Genomic DNA, 10,084 nt, shown 5'->3' with positions numbered 1-10,084 from the left:
TGTGTTTTTTCTTCTGCCCAAATTTTATTCCAAAATCCCTGCACTTCTCTTTTTGATGGTACAGACTTTACAGTAACTGTTGTTTTTCCTATCTTCCTGTAAAAAGTTTTGGGGTTATTTTTGAACATGTTGTTGTCCCTGAAGAATCTAATACGCTTTTCATACCTCGCTATGCGGGCAGCTTTAGCAGATACCTTTTGCTTGATGGTTTCTATGGTGGCATCAATATCAAGTATAGTTTTCATATTATATTTTTTCATTAGTTTTGGGGTTTTTGTAGGTTTGGTAGTCTTATGAACCTTAAGGTTTTTCAAATATTCAATGTCAGATCTAAATAGTTTAATTTGTTGTTGCAAACGCTCTTGCCAAGAAGGCTTTTTGTGGAAATGTTGCCGTTTTTCTAATCTTTTCACCACATAGGATCGTTGAGATTTTCGCGGATGCATAGTATAGGTGGTTGAGATCTGTGATATCAACATCATTAGCTGAAATTATATCCTTAAGTGCAAGCCGGTTTTACCAATTATTTTCATGTTTTGGTTAGAGTTGCGGATTTTAGGGAGTGTATCGCGTTCATCCATACTGGTTTCTTTAATTTTCAGCCATTCAATCATGATTTGACTTTTTAGCTCATGTAGTTCTGTGGGTCAATATTTGTGTGACTTTCTTCATCTATTTGATGTTCATCTCTCTTAGTGTTTATATTTGGTTCAGGGAGTATTTCACTTTGCCTATCACTTATACTAACTCTTTCAATTACACTATTACTTCTTCGTTTTTTATTAGCTCTGAGCTGGTCTATAATTATTTCCTCTGTATTATCTTCTTTAACTGCAGCTTCGTTCATTCTATCCGTTACTATTATTATCCTTATTATTATTATTATTATTATTATTATTATTATTATTATTATTATTATTATTATTATTATTATCATCATTATTATTATTACTGTTATTATTATTATTATTATCATTATTATTATTATTATTATTATTATTATTATTATTATTATTATTATTATTATCCTTATTATCCTTATTATTATTATTATCCTTATTATTATTATTATTATTATTATTATTATTATTATTATTATTATTATCATTATTATCCTTATTATTATTATTATCCTTATTATTATTATCATTATTATCCTTATTATCCTTATTATTATTATTATCCTTATTATTATTATTATTATTATTATTATTATCCTTATTATTATTATTATTATTATGGTTTGGTTTGGCTCAGGTTCGGTCTTATTCTTGATAGGAATTGTGTGCATAGCGGGTTACAACTTGTAACCTTAGGTATCCACAAATTTTCAGCAGTCTTTAAAGTGATTAAAACACTCCTGATAATCTTCGCTGTCCCTAAGAGACAAACTTTATGTAGAGGCTCTACCGGGCATTCCGTTTCAATCTCTTTCAGTCATTTTTGTATAGTTTGGCTTACTGTTCCCAACGCACCAATCATTTTAGGCATAACCTAAAATGCTCCAAATTCTTCCTATTATTATCAATATTATTATTATTATATTATTATTATTGTTATTATTATTATTATTATTATTATCATCATCATCATCATCATCATCATCATCATCATTGTTATTATCATTCGTCTTTGCTTAGTCTCTTCACCTTCTCGCCATCTCGTTCCTAGGCTTAAATTTATTTATCTTGCATTCAAACACATTTGTCAGATTTCCTCTCCCAATGCGGTAAACGTTAGCATTTACAATTTTGACTATAATTCTAATTTGACACTTCACAAACTTTTATATTAATGCAATTTAATCTTGTTTCTTTTTTCCTTCTATAAACCTCAGAAAAACGCTTTTTTTTTACAGATTAAATAAGCCGTCGGGCAAAACTTGCAGTCCCCAGTCGTAACGAACTTTGCAATTGATTCAATTCTACTCCTACTTTTGAATCTCCTATAACTATTTTTTCTTGTTATTCTGAAAATTACTTTTATAAAAACAATGTCCTGAAAACATACACGCAAGCTGAACCTCAAACACATTTATATGCTTTCATATCATAGATACACACACATCATTTGTCTATATATATCCAAATAATAAGAAGTGGAACAGGTAGAATGCCGACTACAATTGTTTCATAACAAGCTGAAGTTTATTACGCAAGTTGTAAGGAAGCCAGTGCAGCTTGGCTAATTATCGAGTCGTAGTCACCTCAACGAAAACTTCCTCAACTTGGATTCCTGGATCCTACCTACTTATATATATATATATATACAAAATGGGACAAGAACGCAAAACATCCGGACATTTAGGTGATACAAAAATGGGACAACAAAACATCCAGATACACGATACAAAGAAAACAAGGGCGGCTCATTCGAAGTTTTCTTTCCTCAGCCAAGTACCAGATTATCTTCGCAATTTCGGCTGATTATACTTGAGATTGTTCCAATCTGGCCAGCCCCAAGAAAAAAATAAGCTAAGCGCATTAGATTCCTTAGAGGAAAGCAGCGAATGTATACAAAACAAGGACGGAAAAAAATACAATACATGCATGTAATCATAAGATCCAAGGATCTAAGTGTAGAAAGTAAGTTTCAAGCAGTCTATGATAGGTTATAAAAAGCAAAATCCAGGAACAATAATTTATTGGCAAGGGTTGTAGGCTTTTCCTATATCGAAGATCGACAGGCTGGAAAAAATCATATATTTCGCGGTTCACAACTGAAGTCGCTATTAATGCGAATAAAAATACAAAGTGAGGGAGTGGAGCAGGTAAAATCCCACCTATATATGTTTCAAACTAACAGATACTCTGGTGTAATAATTACTCAACGGGAGGTAGAGCTATCTACTCATCGGGCCGAAGAAAACTTAATCATATTACGATTACATTGCCGTCAAAATATCCCAAGTTAACTCGTCAAGGATTGAATTTTATACCACTCCCTCAATTTGGATATAAAAGACCCTCTTCGGCCATGAAGGGGGTCTTTATATAATAACCATGGGATTGCACCGAGAAAGTTCCCCTCCAAGGTACAAATCTGGGCAAGGTTGTTTATGGAAGACCAACAGTTGCCCATGCATACCGGTCTCCCCTCTCCACGCCACCGATGTTATGGCACCAGTAACGTCGCAACTCATTTCTACAGCGAAGTCAACAGAATCAAAGCGAAATAAAGTGTCTTGCTGAAGAACACAACACACAGCCCAGTCCTCATGATTGTGAGCAGCAGACTCTAACCACTGAGTCGTGGTTATAGAGGAAGAAAGTTTCAGAAACCCTTTATATTTCGGGTACGAAAGCCTAACTGCAGGAAAAATACAGTGTATTCACATAGATCCTGCTATTTTGGACAGTCGAGTGTGTGGTGGAGGTTGTAGACAGATTGTGAGGGCTTCTAATAAAGTTTTGCAGCCACTTTCAGGGTGAAGTTGAGGCTATCATTTGACTGAGGACGATTTTGTTGGATGCTTTGCTATTGCTATAGATATGTAGTTAAACATGCGTACCGTTTATCCGGATAAATGTTGGTTTGTTCTGTATACTGTCTTTATATTACCATTGTGTTTTGTTTTGTTCCTGAGTGATTGACAGAGAACAATTAATAAATCAGTGACATATAAACACAACTGTGTATGATGTGGGTATATAAGGTGGGTGATTATTCACACACAAGTGTGTGTGTGTGTGCCCGCACGAATGAGCGAGTGTATATATATATATATATATATATATATATATATATATACATATATGTAGATAGGTAGATAGATAGATAGATGACATTTATCAACATATACACACACACAGTGACACACAAACACTCAGTAATCTAAATATACATGCAGATAAAATTATACATACATACATACATTCTGTGTCCCAACATGGACTTAGCTCATGAGCAGAAACTAGATCAAATCGAATCATATATATATATATATATTTATATGTATGCATATATATATATATATATATATATATATATATATATATATATATATACAACAAAATCGTACACGCAAAAAATTACAACACATACACACATACACATGTGTGTGTATACACTCACATACACACGCATGACGCATCTACACACATCTCACATATCCTTGTGTTTATACGTACGTGTGCTCGCATACACTCTCTCACATACAAACATACACACATGCATACACATACGTACATGCATACATTGGTAAATACGCATATTTACATACATACTTACATCCATATGTATATATATTATATATATATATATATATATACATGTGTGTTAGAAAACGTACGTACATTTTTTCTCTTTTTTCCCCCTTTTCCTCTCAACAAACACTAGACAATGATCAAAGTAAAACTTATACCGCGAAAGGGGATTGAACCAAGTTATCCGTGCAGTAGCCAGTCCTAGAATTTCCCAAGCATGTAATTCTAACGCATCAAAGCCTAGAAGAGCAGTAAGCATCAAACAAAACCAACATCAACCATTGGTCAACACAGAACTTTAGTTGCGGGTCACTCTCATATTGTTTTACCTATTAGTAGTTGCATAGTAACTGTATATCTAGTCTTAAATACACGGTAAGTAGCTTGCTAACCAACCACATGGTTCCGGGTTCAGTCCCACTGCGTGGCATCTTGGGCAAGTGTCTTCTGCTATAGCCTCGGGCTGACCAATGCCTTGTGAGTGGATTTGGTAGACGGAAACTGAAAGAAGCCTGTCGTATATATGTATATATATATATATGTATGTGTGTGTGTGTTTGGGTGTCTGTGTTTGTCCCCCTAGCATTGCTTGACAACCGATGCTGGTGTGTTTACGTCCCTGTCACTTAGCGGTTCGGCAAAAGAGACCGATAGAATAAGTACTGGACTTATTTGCTCGACTAAAGGCGGTGCTCCAGCATGGCCGCAGTCAAATGACTGAAACAAGTAAAAGAGTAAAAGAGTAAAAGAGTAAAGAGTAGACACACACACACACGCGCGCGCACACACACACGCACACATACACATGCACACACGTATATGTACACACAAACAGACAGATGCTGTTGAGCTGTCGAACATAAAAGCACAATAGCATAGACACATACACCATCTGTCACACGCACACATTCGTCATTATGATATGAATGCGTACATTTAATGAAGATGCATATCATATTTTTATAAATACATATTTATACACACATGCAGACTGACGGACGGAAGGACACACGGACGGAAATACGGACGGACGGACGGGTGGACGGACAGATAGATAGATAGATAGATAGATAGATAGATAGACAAATAAATAGATAGATAGATAGATAGATAGATAGATAGATAGATAGATAGATAGATAGATAGATAGATAGATAGATAGATAGATAGATAGATATGTTTCTTTATTAGCCACACAGGGCTGCACACAGATAGAACAAATTACAAGGTAGAGCTTTTCTTTTGAAGGTTTAAAAAAATAAATAAATAAATAAATAATAATAATAAAATAAAAAATAAAATAAAATAAAAAAGGGGGGTCGATCAAAAGGGATCGTAAAAGGAGAGAAAGAGGACAAAAAAGGGGGGGGTTAAAAAAAAGGGGGAGAGGAAAAAATTGATCAATAGGGATCGTTATCACAGAAATGTCAATATGAAGTGTAAAGGGGAGGACCGGTGAGGTTTACCCGTGGAAAGAAAAGCCTACGGAAAAGACCACGGTAACCTCGGTCAATGAAGTCACATGTTATATTTCTTTTTTTTTTTTGCAAATAAGCAACACTCTGTATTAATTTTTACGGTTCATAGAATCATAGTCAAGGTGGCTTCGTCATTCATACGTGCCATCCTTGCTACATTCACCCATCTTTTTTTTAAACATTCACTAGACAAAACTTGCCTCTCTACTCTCACTTTTTTCTTCAAGTGATACTTGAAGAAGTTGATGAGAGATTGACCAGAGAGGAAAGTGTTTGTCTCTAATCCTTTCAGACGCGTCCACCAGATACATTCTTTCGCCATAGCCACAAGTATGATAAAAATAGCTCTTCCTTCCCGTTGAAGGAAGGAGGCGTGACGATATTACGATAGACTCGGCTGATAAACCGACACGTCCCACACGTGACAGCAGTCGTTCAACATAAGCCCACAGGTGGGAAATTGCTGGACACTGCACGATTGCGTGCAGAGCGGTTTCGTCGCTCTGCCGCATCTCGGGCAGGTCGGCCCCGTGTTTCTCGAGCCATGCCTATAGAGCTTATCCCGAACGGGTAGCGCTTCTCGGTAGCACCGCCAGGCCAGGGATCTCTGGAAGTTGTCCATAGGTCCCGGCCGAAAGTCGTTTGAAACAGGCGGGTCAGGTATTCCTCGTCGACGCCCAGGTTTGCCCCGAGCTCGTCGTCGTACCTCCCCTCCACTAATCCCCTATAGAATGCTTTGGTTGTGTTGAAGTCACTCAAGGTCGACCCGGGACAGCAGAGTTGCTTGAGAGCAACGCGACACTCGCGGTGCCATTCGCCCTTCTTCGGCCTCTTTTTGATCCACGACTGTAGTTCGGTCATGGAGACGAGTTGCGGAAATGCGTGCCTCACAAACGGCGACCACACCTGTTCACCGTCCTCTACATAGAGCCGGAGATGTCGCAGTCTCAGCGCGTGTCTGCGCATCATCATAACCACGCCATGCCCAGCCTCCTTTTAACGGGTGTTGACAGCAAATGGATCGCCTGACCATCGGGACGCATCCTTTCCACAAGAAGCGGAAGAGGATGCGTTCTAGTTTGGTGATGGTAGGGTCGGGACAAGGTACGACGGTCAGGCGGTAGTAGATGATGGACGCGATGTACGCGTTCACCACCTCCGCCCGACCTTTTAGGGATAGTTTCCTCTCGGCCCATTGCTGGGCGAGAGTGACCACCCTACTCGTTATCTCGTTCCAGTTCTTCTCCATTTGGAGGTCCGGACAAAACCAGACCCCGAGCAACTAAACCGGGCCGTCTGTCCAGCGTCCCACGACGGAGGTACTGGTGGACGGCATGGGCTTGCTTCTCCAGGTGCCGAGCCGCAAGCCCACTGACTTTTCCCGGTTGATTTTTGCTCCTGTCACCGCTTCGTAGTCTTTCAGTGTCTCGCCGACCCGCTCGATGTGCTCGTGGCTTGACACTATGACGGTGACGTCGTCCGCGTATGCAGACACGCTCGTCCCGCATCCTATTCTCGCGGGATGCCCCTCAGAGTCGCCAGCTTCCGCAGTAGTGGCTCAAGAGTCAATACGTATAGAAGCGCCGAGAGGGGGCATCCCTGACGGACCGAACGTGCAATGGAAGGGTCTCGATAGATGTCCATTTACGCGAATTACCGAACGGATGCCTTTGTACAAGGCAGCTATCCAGCCGCAGAGACGGACCGAAACCAGCCGCTCTCAGGACTGCCTCCAAGTATCGATGGTCTACCCTATCAAAGGCTTTCGATTGATCCAAGTTGATCAGGGCCCCACCCATGCCAGGTTCGTTAACTACCCTGTCTATGATGTAGCGCATCAGATGGAGGTTGTCATGGATGCTCCGGCCCGGCACGGCGCACGTTTGTGCGTTGTCGACCAGTTTCTCCATGACAAGCGCCAACCTCTTGGCTAACACCTTTGTCAAAATTTTCAGGTCTGCATTGAGCAGAGTGATTGCCTAAAGTTATCTATAATGTTCCCTTGTTTGGATCTTTCTTCAGCAGAGTTACAGCTCCTCGACTCACAAAACCGGGTATGCTCCCGTTTTGCTGCCAGTTGCAGTATACCGCTGCCAAGACGTCTCCAAACAAGTCTGGCATACAATAGTAAAATTCGTAGGGTAGACCATCCAAACCCGGTGATTTGTCCCTCGAGCATTCTGCCATCGCTTCCCGCACTTCCGCCGCCGTGATGGCACCTTCGCAGCACCCTGCCTTTCTTGTCGAGAGTCGTGGCAGGCTATGTACGTTCTTGCCCTCCACTCGTCCCGAACAGTCGGGCAAAATGCTGCTGAAAGGCCTCACACATTTTACTTGGCTCGAGCAATTCGCGCCCCTGTTCATCTACCAGTGACCGAATGGTGGCTTTGTTGCCCTGTTGCGCCTCTGCCACCCGGGCCTCTCTCGCGGCTCCAACACCTTCGTTCCTTAGAGCACGCATGCCTAGCTCTGACAGCACATCCTTCGTGTGGCGTTGAAGTGTTGGTCGAGGGCCAACCTCGCCGCCAAAACGTCGGATGCGATGCCGCTTCTAATTGCCTCTTCTAGCTTCTTAACTAGCTCACCCTCTACTCTATTTCTATCTATGGCTAGTGCTTTGCTGTACCTAATCGCTTCTGCTTTTACTGCTCTCTTGAGGGCAAACCACCATTTGTTGTTGATGATGGCTCCCGTCAAAGCCCTCTTTACTAGTGTGCTAATCCGGTCTCTGAAAACTTGTCTGGACGGGAATGATGCGTTCAGTTTCCAGTACCCAGGACCCTGTCTATGTGCCTTATCTAAGTCTAGCGTACACGTCACCAATTTGTGATCCGTGTAGCTGACTGTGTGGAATTGTGGACATCCTAAGTTATCCTTGTCTACTGTCCTACACAGTATCCTATCTAGATACGATCTCGACGACCCACTGCGGTTGCTCCATGTCCACGTTGGTGCATTTGGGTGGTCGAGTCGGTACCTGTCAGACAGTTGGAATCGTCTGAGCAGGTCTCTGAGGCATTTGCATCCCCTTCTGTTTCTGTCTCTACCCACGTAGTCTACATGCGTGTCCAAGGTAGCATTCCAATCCCCACTAAGAGTAAAGGACGAGACGTTCCCAAGAATACTTCTAGACGTCGAAAGAAATCCGCCCGACCTGTTAAGGGCGGTGCGTAGACTGATACGAGTCGAAAAGCGCACCCATTGCTGCCGTCAACATCCAGAACGATCAGTCTACCCTCCGGGTCTACGAATATCGTCTTGACTTCGAGATCCAGGCTCTTGTGAAAAAGTACCGCGGTGCCACTACCGCCCATCCTCGGCAGACAGGGAGCGAAATAAATGTTAAACTGTCCGCCAAACATGGACTTTAGGGCCCGTGGCTCGTGGAGTCTGGTCTCACTTATGGCTATGATTCCCAAATCATGTGACTTGATGTCATTTAGGAGGTATCCTTGTTTCCAAGGAGACCCCAAGCCACGCGCATTCACACAACCAATCTTGACCATGATTCTATTGGGGTGTGTGCTTTAAAACACACAAATGAAAGTACAGAGAGTTACTTAGATAGATAGATAGATAGAAGATAGATAGACAGACAGACAGAGACGGACAGGCAGGCTGACAGGCAGGCTGACAGGCAGACAGACTGGCAGACAGACAGGCAGATAGATAGACAGACAGACAGACGGTCGGACGGACAGACAGTCAGACAGCCAAACGGACGGACGGACGGACGGACACACAAACGGACGGACGGTCGGACAAACAGACAAACAGACAGACAGACAGACAGACAGACAGGTAGACAGACAGACAGGTAGACAGACAGACAGGTAGACAGACAGACAGGCAGACAGGAAGGCAGGCAGGCAGGCAGGCAGGCAGGCAGACAGACAGACAGACAGACAGACAGATAGATAGATAGATAGATAGATAGATAGATAGATAGATAGAACACAAAGGGAACAATACAATGTAGAATTTTTCTTTTTCGAAATCGATCAAAGGAGAAAGAAAAACCTTTTTTCTTTCTTTTTTTTTTTTGACGTGTAAACAAGGAAATAACACAAAAGTCGTTATTAACAATAAGAGTTCCCAAAAGGGGGAGGAAGTGTAACATTGACTAGGTTTATCCGTGGAAAGAAAAACCTACGTAAAAGAACCACGGTAACCTCGGAAATGAAAAGGAGAAACATTAACATGAGAACAAGGCGCTCTTTCTCTTTTTTTTAGGATTACGCTTAAGGTGATTCCATCATTTATTCGCACCATCCTTGCCACATTCCCCCACCTTTTGTTGAACCTTTCATTAGACAAAACTTTCCTCTCTATTCTCACCTTTCTCTTCAAGTGATACTTGAAGAAGTTGATGAGAGGTTGGCCAGAGAGGAAAGCGATTGT

The sequence above is a fragment of the Octopus sinensis genome, linkage group LG1 (assembly GCF_006345805.1).
Source record: "Octopus sinensis linkage group LG1, ASM634580v1, whole genome shotgun sequence".
Taxonomy (NCBI): Eukaryota; Metazoa; Mollusca; class Cephalopoda; order Octopoda; family Octopodidae; genus Octopus; species Octopus sinensis.
Note: the sequence above shows the minus strand (reverse complement) of the source record.